Source organism: Canis lupus, chromosome 13 (assembly GCF_011100685.1).
Source record: "Canis lupus familiaris isolate Mischka breed German Shepherd chromosome 13, alternate assembly UU_Cfam_GSD_1.0, whole genome shotgun sequence".
In the NCBI taxonomy this organism is placed as follows: domain Eukaryota; kingdom Metazoa; phylum Chordata; class Mammalia; order Carnivora; family Canidae; genus Canis; species Canis lupus.
Window position 1 is genome coordinate 52834353 of NC_049234.1, and position 17412 is coordinate 52851764.

At 33.2% G+C, this 17412-nt stretch overlaps 1 long non-coding RNA gene across 3 annotated transcripts in view; it reads left to right on the forward strand.

Moving 5' to 3' along the window:
- The first annotated feature begins 372 nt into the window (after positions 1 to 372).
- LOC111098628 overlaps positions 373 to 17412 on the forward strand; it is a 190002-nt gene continuing 172962 nt past the window's right edge. For all 3 annotated transcript variants that reach the window (XR_005369049.1, XR_005369050.1, XR_005369048.1), the window contains exons 1-2: positions 373 to 525; positions 10786 to 10857. This is a non-coding gene — a long non-coding RNA (uncharacterized LOC111098628). The remainder of the gene's footprint in view (positions 526 to 10785; positions 10858 to 17412) is intronic.

The following is a 17412-nucleotide window of genomic DNA, read 5'->3' on the forward strand; positions in this document are numbered from 1 at the left end:
ATTGTCTTTTCTAAGCACTTCATGAATGTGAGAGTTATTATTGTAGGTCCTTTTCTGGAAGCATAACATGTTTTCTCATTTAGTCATCACAAAAGCTCTCTGGGGGATAGTACTAATGTCATCCTGATTTCATGGATGAAGAAACTGAGGCTCGAAGAGTTCAGTATGGTCCAACAATCAGCAGTGGAGGCATCCCAGAATCAGGGCTTGGACTATTAGTGGATAGTTCCGGGCTGCCTTCCTGATAGATTCCTTAAGGAGTTTACTGAGCTTTTTTTTTTTTTTTTTTTAAATCTTATCACAAAACTTTGGAATTAAGAAGCATTGATGGTTCTCTATTCTATCCTTGTTTTATAGACAAAGAAACCAAGACCTAGAGTGGCTTTAACTTACCCAGAGCAGCAAACACCTCACCTGGGAGCACAGGGCTGCTGCTCCTAATTTGGTTTTCTTTAACTACTATTTGAACGTCTCATAATTTTTGAACTTTGAATCTTACTTGAAGATTCCACTGTTAAAGAGAAGGTAAGAAAACCTTTTATGTCTAATAACACTGCAATATGTATGTAGTATGTAATATGTATGTAGCTTATAACTATCCTAAATATTTCATTTACCATTTGCATTTTGCTGCTGCCTACATTTGTTTTTTCCCCAGTGTGTCTAGATTTTGTGTGTATGCTTTATCTATATCAACACCAGCATGGAGAACCTTAGATCTTCAATTTTTGAGAAGACAGAGTCATACAGAGTAATCGAACTTTGAGTTATTATCTCATTTAGTTCCAAGTTTATAGAAAGAGTACATTAATATGGTTTTTAAACATTTAAAACAAATGACCTAGATTCAACACTGTGTTCTAATTCTGGCTATTAATGGTGAAACTTTAGGCAATTCACTTACATTTTCATTTCATTGACTTTCATAGGAAGAATGATAAAATAATACTTAAAATAATTAAATATCATTATACTAATATTTTCTATATATTTTTTAGGCTTTGCTGTAGGAAAATAAGCAAATGGATATGAATACTAAAGTTTTGTGGAACAGAAAACACATTTCAATTTAAAGTGTCAGAATGGGAGAATCGAAGAGTGACAGGCAGCAAATAGGAGGTCTATTTATTTATATATTTATTTTGAGTTTCTAATTTTTATTTAAATTCCAGTTAACATGTAGTGTAATATTAGTCTCAGGTGTAGAATTTAGTGATTCATCAGTTACATACAACACCAAGTGCTCATCACAATTTCCCTCCTTAGTAAGATGAGAGGCATTTAAATACGGTGCTTTCTGTTAAAAAAAAAAAAAAAAACATGTAAGTTATAAGTTAACAATCTTGTCTTAATGTTAAAGGCAAAGAAGATCATAGACTCTTAGCAATCAAAGGGTCTCAGAGATTAGTTTGTCAGCTTCTCTATTTTATAATTCTAGGAACTTTGAGAAATAAGGCCACCAGCCACGGTGTCACAAAATTAGAACTAAAAGTCTAGTTTTCTGATTTTTGATATATATGCATGCATGTATATATATTTCTTCGAGTGTATCCTATTGTCTCAGAGAGACAACACATTTAGTCTCAGTATCTAAAAGATAAATGACTGGTGACTATCCCATTTGGTCATCAACTCAGATGATTGACATGTTCAAAACTTCCCCAGGCAATACACTAGCAATGTCAGATAAGAGACACATCCACAGTACACATTAAATTGCTGAGGACTGTGGATTCCCTTAATAATGCAACATACAGTAATGTGAATGCTTGGTCAAAGTTCCAGTAACCTGAAACACTGAAGTCCATCCTGTGATTAACCAGCATCTACCTTCCAAGTGCCCTCAGCAGCTTAAGAAACATCAGTTGACACTTTGCCAGAGTTGATAGCATCCTCTCATCTGACAGAAAACAAAGAAAAATGTGTTTCCCAGATGTATTAATAGCAACATCTGGTTCTATCAATGGAGGAAAAAAAACATAATCCTCTGAAAAGCAAATGCGTAATATGTACTCCAAGGCCAGTACATATCTTGCATTTCAATATGACACAAGTTTCAGGTCTCTTATGATTTGGCTTTAGTCTCCCATCTAAAGGTTGCCAGCTGCAATAAGTGTTTAGAGGAGTCAACCTGGGACCACAGGTAAGTCATTCTAGTATGAATGTTTGCTCTTGCTGAACATCAGGATCCTACAAGCCAATTCAAAATGAGAGATGTCATTTTGCTTAAAGAAATTCAATTATAGATTCAAATGCATCTGCTGTTCATCACTTTTAATCATTGTCATTGTCTGATAAGAGAAGGAAAGCTCAGTGTGGTGCTGACAGATCTCAGTCTCCAAAAGCATTCAATTTGTCAACTCTTTTCAGAGGGGAAAAAAAAATAGATCAAATGGCATCTTATGTGCCTTTTAATGACTTCGGCTTGCTGAGACATTTATATTACATAGTGCTAAAAATAAAAGAAATTTTACCTTTTTAATTTAAAAAAATGCTAAAGGAATGTACAAATCTTCAAAATGATCACCTGTGAATTTTAGGTTAAAGACCAACATAAGCATTGTAAATTTTATATATAATTAAGTAGTGACCGAAGAAATCTCTCAGAAGTGCAATGCCTGATTAGTAACCCATTTTTATCTTGAAGAGCTGGTGAAGGGATGAAAAAGAATAAGGTAAACATGTTAGGTTTTCTAAAAAAATTTCCCACAGATACCTTTCATCAGTTTTTAGATTTAAATTATTTTTCCTCCTAATATGTATTCACCTGGGTAGGGGAGGACTTAATATCTTCACATATCTTACTTTAATTATTTGCACAGGTTACTGTCTACTTTACATCTATGTGGAATCATGTTTACAACAGAAATAAAAATTTTAATTGGGTAATAGAAAAAAAGTTAGTATATGTCTGATGTGGAGTATCTGAAACAATAGCAAATTATTCACCAAACAACTATAGGAGCATATGTTAAAACAAAATCACTGAACCAAAAATGTTATTTTACTCACCATTTTAATTATTCCACGTCATTAAGACCATGAAGTTTACCCAAAACCTTGATTATAATTTTGAGCTTAATCCCAACAAAAAGAAATATGAAAATCCCAGAAGAATATTTGCCACATTAGTAAACAAAGCATCAGTTTCAACAATGTATATGCCAGGTCATTCATGTACACATACTAAAGGCTCACACAATAACAAGAGGGTAGTGGCTGTGAAAAATAGGTTTTAAAAATATATATATTTTTTTCTAATAGCTTTTGCAGATTCTGCAAAACCTGATCTGTAAACCTATCTGCAAAATAGAGTGCTGCATAATCCCAACAGAATATTAAATTGTAGTTAAGATCACAATTCTGGAAAAGAAATTACAAGTAAGATCAAAATCACTAAATGACTTGCTTGAAGCAGTGGTGATCAGTTTTAGAATAGAAAGCAGTTTGAGCTTCACATGTCAATGTGAAATCTAGGAAAAAAGAGATCTTATTGTAATATATTTTTACAATATTAATAGCTGCTGATTATTGAGTACATGTTATATTTCAGGTACTGTATTAGATCTTTCTCATTTATATGTGAGGGAATTAGAATAAAATATGTTCAATAACTTGGTTACTTATATAGCTAATAAGTACCATAAGAGGGATTTAAATAATTGTCTGGAATCTAAATCTCTACTCTACTTGTCCTCATTAGAGATCATATTGGAGTATTATACATAAAGCAGTTTTTTTTTTAGGTATTTCACAGAGCATTGTTTTGCCAACAAGGTAATGTTCACACCAACAAGATTTTATTCTTTCATTCACAATGTTGTCCCTGGACTGAGTATTTGGTGCAATGGTAAAGCCAAAACCCATGAAAATTGTCCATGTGGACTTTTTTTCTGTTTCATTGGATTTTTTTTTTTTTTTTTAGTAAAATGGATTCCAACTAAATAGTTGAATGCACAATTATAAATGGTGTAAGTGATATGAAGGAAATAGCATGTTAATTGAGGGGGAATAGTAGGAGAAATTTGATTCAGATTGAGAACCCAGGGAAAGTTGCTCTGAGGAAGTGACATTTAACCAAACACCCATTGGCAGAGCAGAAAAAGAGCCAAAGGAGGACTGAAGAAAGGAGTCTAGACAGAGAAAACAATGTCTGCGATGTCCCTGAATTTGAAAAAAGTGGGCTAGAACACAAAACAAAAAAAGAAGGGGACCTTAGTTCACCTTGATGGAGGAGCGTTTATCAGGTGATGAGACTCAAATAATTGGAACAGAAGACCGTTGTTATGACTATGAGTGAGAGGCTTATTTGTATCAACCTCTATGAGAAAGGTATTGGACGAAAGGGCAGAAAATACAGAGTGAAAGACCATACACGTGATTGTTTAATATTTAAACCATTTTGACAAACTAGGACCATCCAGCTATTTTTACTTAGTATTCACACAATTTTACAATGAGGCAGTTAAAAATTCAAGCACCATTAGAAAACTAAGTACACGCTTGCCTTAGATAGTGCCATCTATGTCAAACATACGCTACCAAATTTTGTGTGTGTGTGTGTAAATTGATTTTCAATGTGTCAAAGCACCTTGGTTTGAAATACTTTTAATGAGGAGCATAATTACAATGTTTTTGCTTAAATATGTTGACTTTTGCAGCATGTGTCATATGCACATGAAATTAGTCAAAAATTATTTAAAATATCACAAAGCCCATTCATAACCAATTCTAATAAAACAAGTGCAGTTTTAGTACTTATCACACCATTAATTATACATAGATTCAGATACACAAAACAAATAGAGAAAATACATATTAGTACTTAAAGTTATTACAATATATTTAAAATTTATTGGCTGAAAGAATAAGCACTTTGCTGTTTGCTTTAGGTAGTATGTTTTGTTGTTTGATGTACACCAATCTACACATTCAATGCAATCCCTATCAAAATCAGCATTTTTCACAGAGCTAGAACAAACAATCCTGAAATTTGTATGAAATCACAAAAGACCTCGAATAGCCAAAGAAATCTTGTAAAAGAAAAGCAAAGCTGGAGGCATCACTTCAAACTATTTAACAAAGCTATTGTGATCAAGACTGTATGAGATGGTATGGTACTGATTACAAAAAGAGACACATAGATCAATGGAACAGAATAGAGAACACAGACATTGATCCACGCTATATGGTCATCTAATCTCCAACAAAGCAGGAAAGAATATCTAATGGAAAAAACTCTCTTCAACAAATGATGTTGGAAAAACTGGACAGCAACATGCAGAAGAATGAAACTGGATCACTTTCTTATACACATAAAGAAATTCAAGATGGGTGGAAAACAAAAACCTGAGACAGGAAACCATCAAAATCCTAGAGGACAACACAGACAGTAACCATCTGACATCAGCTATAGCAACTTCTTTGAAGATATGTCTCCTGAGGCCAGAGAAACAGAAGCAAATATAAACTAATTGAAACTTCATCAAGATAAAAAGCTTCTGCACAGGAAAGGAAACAATCAACAAAACTAAAAGGCAGTCTATGGAATAAGAGATGTTTGCAAAAAAATTAAGAAAAAATAAAAAAAGAGATGTTTGCGAGTGACGTATCTGATAAAGGATTAGTTTCCAAAATATATAAAGAACTTATAAAACTCAATACCCAAAAAAACAAATAATCCACAAGAGTGGGCACAAGCCATGAAGAGACATTTTTTTCAAAGAAGACATACAGATGGCTAACAGAAACATGAAAATGTGCTTAACATCACTTATCATCAGGGAAATACAAATGAAAACTATAGTGAGCTATCACATCACACCTGTCAGAATGGCTAAAATTAATAGTACAGGAAACAACAGTTGTTGGCAAAAATGTGGAGAAAGGGGAGCCCTCTTAAACTGTTGGTGGGAATGCAAACTGGTGCAGCCACTCTGGAAACAGTCTGGAGGTTCTTCAAGAAGTTAAAAATAGAACTACCCTATAACCCAGCAATTGTACTACTAGGTACTTACCCAAAGGATACAAAAATACTGATTGGAAGGGATAATATGCACTGCAATATTCGTAGCAGCATTATTATCAATGACTGAATTATGGAAAGAACACAAATGTCCTTGGGTTGATAAATGGATAAAGAAAGATGTGGTATATGTATACAATGGAATATTACTTGGCCATAAAAAAGAATGAAATTTTGCCATTTGCAGTGACATGGATAGAGGTAGAGAGTATTATACTATGAGAAATAGTCAGTCAGAAAAGACAAATACCATGTGATTTATCTCATGTGGAATTTAAGAAATATAACAGATGAACATAGAGGGGAAAAGAGGCAAACCATAAAACAGACTCTTAGCTATGGGAAACACAGGGTTGCTGGAGGGGAGGTGGACAGGGGTTAAATGGCTGATGGCTATTAAGGAGGGCACTTGTGATGACCACAGGGTACTTTATGTAAGTGATGAATCACTAAATTCTACACTTGAAACTAATATGACACTGTAACTGGGATTTAAGTAAAAAGTTAAAAAAAAAAAAACAACAAAGCACAAAACTGTGCTCAGTAACCAAGATTTCCTATTTAGTAGAAATGTCACAAAAAGCTGTTCAGAGGATAATGTATGATTCTAGCAGAGGAAATAAGGTAAATGCAAAATTGAACAAAAATAATTAGCATCTTAATTGCTGGACAGAGATTTAGGGACCAAGACCTTTATGTCTATACAAATTCAGAAAGCTATATCTTGAGGCAGCTATCATCTATCTGAAAAAGATCTATTTTAGCATAGATCAATTATGTAGGGATGTCAATAAAGCCCATACAAGTGTCATTGTGAAGACTACATATATCTCCATTTTAAATCATTACCAGCATTCTGATACTTAGCAATCATTCCTAGGATATTTTGAAATAATGTTTCATTTTTTTTCAAATGCTAAAAAAATCTAAGTGGGTATAAATTTCTTATATTTATTCATTATAATCCCTTACAAAATAGCATATATTTTTCAGATCTGTATTTGTAACGGGAATCGCAATTTGTCATAACATGACTTTCTTAGTTTTACGGCCTTTAGCGTTCTCACTTATAACACATTCATAGCCTGATTCTCCTTGAGCCCTCATGAATCTTGATTTTACAGCATAAGCACAAATGCAATAGAACACGGTTCTCATTTAAATTATGTGAAATTGATATTGTGCTGCTTTCAAATGCCATAAGAAAGAATATATCCGGTCATGGCAAGGGTGTCAGAGGCAATGGAGACTGAAGCCCGTAAGAGAAAATGCTCTCTACTTTACCTTCTCAGGAACTTCAGTATCCTTTCCAATGAGCATTCTGATACTGTTTGGGTACTTCTAACACTGGATTTTATTACAAGTCATAATGCAGCCTTCTTAATAGAAGTTCACATAATCCACTGAAAGTACAGATGTTTTTAAATTGTCTACTCTTGCTAGAGAGCAAAAGTTTATTTGGAAGGGTCATAAAGCTTCCTTCTTCTGGTTCTCAGGATACCCAATTGCTTCCAACTTATTCTCCAATGACGTGAATATATCATATCTATCATTTCACAAGATAGAGAATCCGACTGTGTAAATAAGAACTTTCAGGAGATTAACAATGTGTATAGTTAAATCGGGGCAGCGGGGAATGCCTGTCAGGATCATCTCTTAAAGTTGTTCACAATATTGCAAAAGAACTGGAATCTACATTGCTGTTTCTCTTTTACCAGAAAATGAGATAGGAATGTTTCACACACACACACACACACACACACACACACACACACACACACAAGGAATGTTTTTCACTTAGAAGGACAAGTTTTGGTATTTGTAAGATTAAGGCTGAAACTGTACTCTGAAGTATCTAGCGATTTCTTCTTCGAGACTATCCAAATTATATTTAGTTGCTAAAATATTACTCCTATCATTTTACTGATGTTTAACCCTAGCTGGGTATGTTTTCATTCCTCTTATAAGTAATCCATCCAAAACTTCTTTTAATGTGATGGGAATTTAGGAATCACTGGAATCCAACCAAAGTTTATCATCAGAATTAAAACATGACCAAAAATATGATCGATTATACGGTTATACAAAAAATACACTATGTCATGTCTATATTTGTCAAGTGCAAAACAATGCTCTGAAAAATCAGATACCTTGTTTTTACCAATACTGTCTCTAGTGAGGGAGAGTGAATTATAAGGATTTGAATTTTAAGCAGATGAGTGTCTGAATCCTAGTTATAGTACTCATTACCTATGTGCCAACAACCAAGTTATTGAATCTATTTCATTCCAAATACCTCATCTATAAAATGAGAGTAAGAGATAATCAATAAAAAGGACTAACACAGCACCTGATAAGTGAAGTAGATCTATCAGGTTCATCTAAGTCTCCCTGTGTAAGCTTAGTACCTGCCTATCTGGCAGACATGAGTATGACTTTTCAAGCATAGAATGTTCTCCAACACAATATGGATAGTTCATCGGGCTTTCCCATGGCCTGGAAGAAATGTCTCTCAAAAACTGGTAGTTCTCAAACTGTGTATGAGGACCACCTAAGGAATTTTTTCAAACTTCCCATGCTGGTTAGGGTATACTTATTTTTGTAAAAACTGAATGTGCTTTACTACCCCTGAATTTCTATCAGGGTGAGAATAAGGTAGACTTGTTATCTCCCCAGGTAAATCTGAAGACTGACTCACTCCTACACTAGCACCATTTAAGACCACCTGCTCACAGTGGTCTATATCTCTTTACCTGGATGCTATGTTAAAACACAACTGACAGATTCTGATTATGAATTTGTTTCCTTGTGACCTGGATAATATAAAAGGTTACGGGTTGGAAGAACATGAGTTTTCTGGGTAAAGTTCTATCTTTCACAGCTAAGCAATGAATAAGAATTTGCTTTGTAATCTGTATCTAGTATAGTTAGTTCCCCAAGGCCCCTGAGTGGCTCTGTCATTTAAGCCCCACATTGGGCTTCATGCTCAGTGAGGAGCCTGCTTCTCCCCCCGCCCCCCGCTTGTGCTCTCCCTCTCAAATACATGATGAAAATCTTTAAAAATAATAATAATAAATCAGTCTCCTCAGACCAGATTCAAATCAAGTGTCAAGCCTAGAAACATTGAGGACCAGACCCTGGCTAGTAATGATTCCACAAGTGTTACCACACATTACCTTGCTTTGCCAAGTTGAGTTTTCAATCTGTCTTCCTGAGCTTTCTACTATTTCTGCATTTAATGAAGAGTGGATATAGTTATAGGGAGGTACCAAATCATTTGCATAATATTTTGATTTTCCAGTAAAAACAAAACAACTGAGTTTTATATTTCACCCAACATAAGCATTTAGGATAGTTAATATATTTTCTGAGGGGTGTGTGTACTTATCTAGTTGAATTAAACAGATTTTTAGATCTCAGACATGCTGATTGATGGGTGGCTTTGGAAGTCTATTTATTTGGAGTTTATTCTACTTTTAACTTCAGTATTGACAGAGTCTTAACACAAATATGAATCTTCTCGGGTCCATATCTTTAATCTAATTCTAAAGTTATTTCTGCTTTTAAAATGATAAGGCCAGTTAACACCCATTTAAAGAGATGGTCCATTGTCAAATTTATCCAAGATTACATTAATTCATTTAACCAGAGCATTAGAATTGTTTATATTTCACATATAATTTGCTCATATTAAATTTATATATACTATTTTGATTACAGTAATATAGCAAATACATTTTAAGCTATAATATTGCATAGTAAAATACTCCATATCTAGAATTTGGACAAAAATATATATTATCATAAATAAGATTGTGCATAATTGGTTGGGTATAGGGTAGAGTGGCGTAGATAGAAAAACTCTCCTATGCTTGTTAATTTTTTTCTAAATGTGTTAATTTTTTTCTAAATGTGTTTGGAACCACCAGTTAAGGAGAATAATTTCATTTCTTGGTGTGTGTGTGTGTGTGTGTGTGTGTTTAATTTCTGATAATCCCTTTTTATTTTAGTTAACCCCTTACACACTAAAGATTCTAGCCCCTTCCCTTATACTGGACACAGTATAAGGCATAGGAAAAATATCCAGCTCTCCTCTCATTCTATAATTCTGAGTTGAGAGCCACAGTTAGATCTGTTATTTTTCTTTCATACCCCTTGTCAGCAGAGAGCTCAACATTAGAAGGGAAATAGATGAAAATGGTACTGAGTGTGAAAGACTGGGATTCAAGGTCTGATTTTGCTTTTAATGCCACTTGAGTAAGTTTGGATATGTGATTTTATCTCTCCATGCTTCCATTTTTTCATTTGAATGAATAGAAAAAATAACATGGAATAAATAATAGTTACTAAGTACTTATTATATGCTAGTGAAATGCTAAACAATTAACATATGCATTTTTTATTTAATTCATTCTAAGGAATACAGAGGATGGGTAATATCTGATTTTAAAGAAGGGAAAGCTGAAAATCAATGATATTGATGAGCTTTTCAGATACCATAGAACTCAAAAACTGCAGTGCTGATTTTAACCAGGTCTGCTTCTTCCCTAAATGTATACAGTTCTGTTACTAATATCTACCTCAGAAATGTAATAGTGGTTGTATTTTTCTATAAAATATAAAGTTATAAAAAGTGGTAGCTATTATTGGAGCTTATAGACTCTGACCTGGTTAGTCTCTCAAGGCTGATGCTTGTGAATTGAACAATTATCAGCACCCAAGTTTAGGGTATAAAAATAAGATGAAAATTCTCTTTCCAGAACACAGCGCCTTTGGAAGATTCGAATTTTGGTAATAAGGAGACTGTAAACTGTGAAAGTCATTTAGACTAGGTAAGAGGATGCTATGATCAGTTATGTAGTTTAAAACATATGAAACTAACAGATCATGTACATGTGTTTGCTGTGCCTTATCAAAGTATTAAGAGAACAGTTGCATGAACTGTATCTCCAGTATATATGTATGTATATGTGTATATTTTAAAACAAATTACAAATTAGATATTGTCTGAGTTATGGAATTTGTGTGATGTAGGTATTTCTGTACATTTGTTATATATATTTGTTATATTTATTTGTTAATTATATATTTTAGATAATTTACCTATGTCAGAGAAAAAGTTTAGAATTATCCACTCCAAGACATTATTCTTTTGGATATTGGTATTTTAGGCCATTTTTGTTTCTATCATTGAAATTTTCTCCATTTTCTTTGCATTCTGATTCTAATAGAATTACTTCATTAAATAGCAAAGTACTCTCTTATTAATAAAAAGCTCTAGCAGGGGTCCCTAGATGGCTCAGTGGTTTGGCGCCTGCCTGCAACCCAGGGCGTGATCCTGGAGACCCTGGATCGATTCCCACGTCGGGCTCCCTGCATGGAGCCTGCTTCTCCCTCTGCCTGTGCCTCTGCCTCTCTCTCTCTCTCTGTGTCTCTCATGAATAAATAAATAAAATATTTTTTAAAAATTAAAACTAAAGAGCTGTATTAGCTAAGTGTGCAGAATTTTTTATACTTAACATAAACAAGGAAACAGCAATCAATGAAAATGAGCCTTTTAATCTAACATTAAAAGTAATTTATAGCCTCTTAAAAGACAAGAATGTACATTTCTTTGTTCACTTGTTATTTTGTTTTTATATTGGTCCTATGCTGAACTTCTGCAAATATAGGATTATATGTTTTACTTGTGAAGAGCGGTAAAGAGGTTGTTTAGTTAGTTAATAACAGCGTTAGTTCAGTTAAATTCAAGGTGGCCTTTAGAAAATATTTTCTAAAAGGGTGTGTTTTGTTAGCACATGATATATCAGAATATCAAAATCAGACTTAGAAGGCAGAAAAATAACCTCCCTGTGCGTCTAAGTAATAATTCTTACATTTGATATTGTGTGTGTATAAGATTAGCAGATCCAGAAAACACTCTAAAATGTCTTTTATAATAAATAAATAAATAAATAAATAAATAAATAAATAAATAAATAAATAAAATGTATTTTATAGTGTTCACTGAAAAATGAGTTTTAGTACTACAGGGAATTTCTCTAACTAATGTCTCCAATGGAATTTTGGTAAGAAATCTTTTTTGTACAAAATTATTTTCATGTTAAATTTAACAAATAGCATTCTGTAAATGGTTTGAAATAGATTTTTTGTGTGTGTTCTTTAATTTTACTTGCTTTTATGCTTTTCTTGCATATGGTGAAATTATTTCTCTCACACCAAATTATTTAACTGAAATTAACTATAAACACCGGGAGATAGGACTCAGCATTATTTTTTTTTTCAATTAAAAAGAGGGGCTTGAGGATGCTATTTACATTCTTAGTCACCCTGTGCACTCAATTAATTATTTCAGATATACCACTTGGAGCCTGCCTAAATCCTCATGACTGTGATAGTTTAAAACAAATGTATTAAATAAAATTCACAACATCCAGTATATGTGCTAATTATTATGTTTGATATTCAGATAGGGAGAGATAAACAAGATACTTGGGATTAATTTACTATAAAAGGAGGGAAGTTTCCTTAGGGAATCCAACATATGAGGTCATGTGACCTCAAGAAGGGAATTTAGTTTAAAATCATTAAAAGTTGGAAGTGCTCCCACATATTTTTAAAGTAAAGCAAATACATTTTTCTTGAAGGCTTTCACCTTCTGTGGAATACCTAGAGCTAAAGCTTGAGGATAATAAGATTATAGTGGCAAAAGCAAAGCAACAAAAACAACAGTATATCATGAATGAGGGAAGAAAAAAGCCAAGGCTGAGATGCACAGAGATTTCAGATATTGAAATTATAAAACACATTGTTAAAATAGGTTTAAAACAACAAAAAGAAATTCGAATTATGAGCAAAGGTCTAGGAATTAAAAATCGGCAGGGATATATGAGTAAAACAAATATATATATAAATATTCAAAAAATTATAATATACTTTATAAAAATGTAATTATTTTTAGCAATGGACTAGGAGAAGGTATAGGAAATTTGTACCCTAAAAAATTGAGGTAAAGAAATTATCCAAAAAGCAACAGAGAGGGACACCTGGGTGGCTCAGTGGTTGAGCATCTGCCATTGGCTCAGGTCATGATACCGGGGTGCTGGGATCAAGTCCCACATTGGGCTCCATACAGAGAGCCTGCTTCTCCCTCTGCCTATGTCTCTACCTCTCTAGATTTGTCTCTCATGAGTAAATAAATAAAATATTTTTTAAAAAAGTAACAGAGAAACAGTTTTAAAAATATGAAAACATTGAGTAGAGACCTTAAGAAAAAAGAATATCTAAAGTACATCCAACTTAAGCTTCTGAAAGAGATGAGGAAACAAAACAAATACAATATTCAATAAGCAAATGAATGAGGATTTTTCGTGATTTATTAAATATAACATTCTACAGATTTGAGAAGGCTGCTGAATCCTCAAAAAAATAGAAAGAGAAAATATACACCCAGACACAACAAATTAAAATATAAAACATATAAGACACAAGGAAAATCCTGAAAGCAGTCAGAAAAAGACAATTAACTTCAGTGACATTGATATTAGGGTGACTCCTGAACTTTCCATCAGAAATAATGGAAGCCAGAATATAGCTGATGCATAAACAATGCAGGGGTTAGGGATGCTGATCCGCGTATAAGTTTTGACTTCACCAAAACTTAGCTACTAATAGCCTAATACTGACTGAAAGATTCACCAATGACATAAACTGTTCTTTAACACATATTTTGTATGTAATATATTTTATATACTGTATTTTTATAATAAGCCAGAGAAAAGAAAATATTAAGATCATGAGGAATATAAAACATATTTACAGTACTGTGCTGTATTCATTTTAAAAATTAGGTATAAGTGGACCCATGTAGTTCAAACTTGTATTGTTCAAGGGTCAACTGTCTAGTGGAATAACATCAATGCACTAAGAGAAAATTGACAGTCTTAAATATTACATGAAGCCAAAATACTTTTTAAAAGTTATGATAAAAGGATGTTTTAAACAAAGTAAACATTTTAAAACTAGCAAAAACTGAGAAAAGAAGAGTCTAAAGGATATACATAAAAGTATAAAGGAAATTACCTTAAACAGTCTGAAATGCATTAAGTAATATTTGGTAAAGAAATTGAGAGATGTGAGGATTAATCCAAGCTCCTAGTTTTGTTTTTGTTTTGTTTGTTTTTACAAATACTATTGCCATTTGGTTGGACTTGAAACAATCAAAGTGTGGGAACTGGTTTTGAGACCTGTTGAGTTTTGAGTACCTTTGAATGACCCATGTGCATGCCAAGTACACAGCTGTATCCGTAGATCAAAAACTCATCAAAGGCACTGATGCCTGGGCTGGAGATAAAATATGTGGTTAGTGTACATATAACTAGTTATTGGAATAATAGTCATGTATGAGATTACTCCAGAAGATGCAAAATGAAAAAGAAATAGTCTATGAATTGACATTGAGGAACTCCAACATTTAATAAAGAATCTTCCCTGTGAGGTAAAAAAAAAAAAAAAAAAAAAGTAATTTAGTTCTTTTTTACTTCAGTGAAATTCAGGTCATATTAATATATTTCTTTACCTAAAAGTTAATTCCAGTTTCTTTCCTTCAACAGGATTTGGAGCCAAACAATGCTCTAGAGTCCACACAGCTCCCTAAATTAGACACAAATATGAAGTATTACATTATTGGAAATCATTAGTCAAATCAATGAGCCTTAATTGTATTAATAAAATACATTAAAGAACTGATCCCTGGCTCATTTATCACTTCTCCAAGGAAAATTGCCAAGTCTACATTTCAGGATCTTATCAAAAGTTACTGATAAGCATTGGCACCTCTGGAATTCCCAACTTGGCATTCTAGGGAGGGAAAAGAAGTTCTTTGTCAGTTTAAGAGCATTTTGTAGGCCTCACCACCCAAGCTTAATGGGTGTGAGCTACAAGATGATCTACCTAGAAAGTCTACAACAGGATATCTGATTTGTAGACTATGCAGATGTAATTTTTTTTTCTTTATAAGAATTGGCATGCTCTTGTTATATTTTGCATCTTTCAAGTGCATGCCATCAGCTTCTTATTACCCTCCCTCATCTATTACACTTATCTTTCATTACTGGCTGTGCAGAATTTCTATTCCAGACTGCCTAATGTGATTGTTTTGCTATTGAGACATTTTGAATATTTTGTTCATGAACTTTGTGTAAATCTTTCTCCAGACTGGAATCAACACTACTACTATTTCAAACATCTAAACTTTAAAATATTTATTTAAATATCTCTGGTTAGTGCACTCATTTTAACAATTACTAGACTTTGGGACATATAGTTATCTCAATGAACTCAATTTCTCTTTCAGAGCTAAAGTACTTAATTTCTTCTTCAAGTATTTGGCAAATTTTATGTTCTACACTTTAACATATTTGCACTGTATTTCCCATTTATGTATGTATTTCAATTACTATTAATAGTCTTCTTGATAGGACCTAATGCGCTGCTATTCACAAATCAGGAAACAGCAAACCATCAATTATTAACTCTTCTGGTCAATTGGTGTATTTTGTTTTTGTTACCAATCAATTCACTTTTGGCAGCCATCAGATATCTAAAATTTGATAGCAATAGATAGATAGATTGATTGATTTCCTAACTGTCATATGGGGAAAAGCTACATTTACACAATCTATATATTTCATCTGTGATACTGCCAAACAGGCACACTAAATATTTGCTATCCTGAAGTCTTAAAATGTATAACAAGGTAGAAGCTAATTTGGTTGAAAACACTTCAGTATCTCACTTCAGAGTGATAGCCCTGAATACATGCAAACTGTTTTTATTTCTTTATTTGAAAGACAGAGACAGAGATAGCAACAGAGAATGGGGAGGAGAGGGAGAAGCAGACTTCTGCTGAGCAGTGAGCCCACATGGGGCTCAATCCCAGGGCCTGGAATCGTGACCTGGAGCTGAAGGCAGACACTTAACCTACTAAGCTACCCAGCTGCCCCCATACAAACTATTAAGAAAGGTAAATAAATATAATAATATAAATAAAGGTATGTCTTCTTAACCTATCAATGACTATTTCCACTCCTTCTTTTGAATAATATATTATGTTGGAAAAACACATGTAAGTTGTGTTAAAACATAGTTTGGGATGACAGAAGATTGTCAGCACATTTATAGATGGCATTATTAGAGTAAGTGGATGGTTGGTGAAGATAAGCACTGCCCTAATGTTTAAAAAACTTTGAGAAGTTGTGCTACGTAACCTCCTCTTCATAAAGGCATCACTTTCAGGAGCAGGAGATGTTGCTGGCATTTCTAACACAGAGAAGGCAGATACTTTGACAAAATGCAAGGTCAGAGGAATTTATCCCAAACGAAAGAACAAGATAAGCCCACGTCCAGAGACCTAAGTGAAACAGATATCATGACATGACTGATGGGGAATTCAAAGCAATAGTCCAAACCAGGCTTGAGAAAGGAATAGAAAATATCAGTGAGACTTACAACAGAAATAAGAGTTAAAAAAGTATCAGAGATGAAGAATACAAGAAGTGATATTGGAAACAGGTAATGAACACAAGACTGGAAGAAGCAGAGGAATGAGTTAGTAACCCAAAGACACAATAATGGAAAATAATGAAGCTGAAAAAAGAGAAAAAGAAGAATTGGAATGAGAATAGACTTAGGCAACTCTGTGACTCCATCAAACATTGTAACATTTGTATTACAGGTGTTCCAAAAGAAAAGAGAGAAAAGGGAGCAGAAAATATATTTCAGAAATAACAGCAGAAAACTTCCCTAATCTGGGAAAATAAACATCCAGATCCAGGAGGGGGAATTATCTGGTTTTGGCTTTTCTAAGTTATCAGATTTGTTAGTATACAATTGTTTATAGTAATATGTTGTCGTACCAGGCATTTCTATGGTTATCTGTTATTGTTTTCCATTTTCCATTTTAGTTTTTGAGACTTCTTTTTTTTTTCTTAATGTATTAAAGAATTGCCAGTTTTGCTTTTTTCTTTTTTTTTTTGGAAAAACTGGTCATTATTTTCAATGTTATGTTTATTCTAGTCTCTATATTATTTCTGATTTTTCCTTGTTATTTACCTCCTCTACTAAATTTCAGCTAAGTTTCTTCTTTTTCTAGTTCCTTGTGCTGTAATGTTATTTGCACTTAAAAAAAATACATTTATAGCTTAAATTTCACTCTAGCACCTGCTTTTTGCTGTATCCCATAGCTTATTGTATTTTCTTTTTCTTTTGAGACATATTTTGATCTGCCATTTTATTTCTTATTTGGCCCATTGCTTGTGCAGTAGTGTGTTGTTTAATATTTACATATCACATATTTAATATTTAAAATTTAAAAATTAAAGAAATTG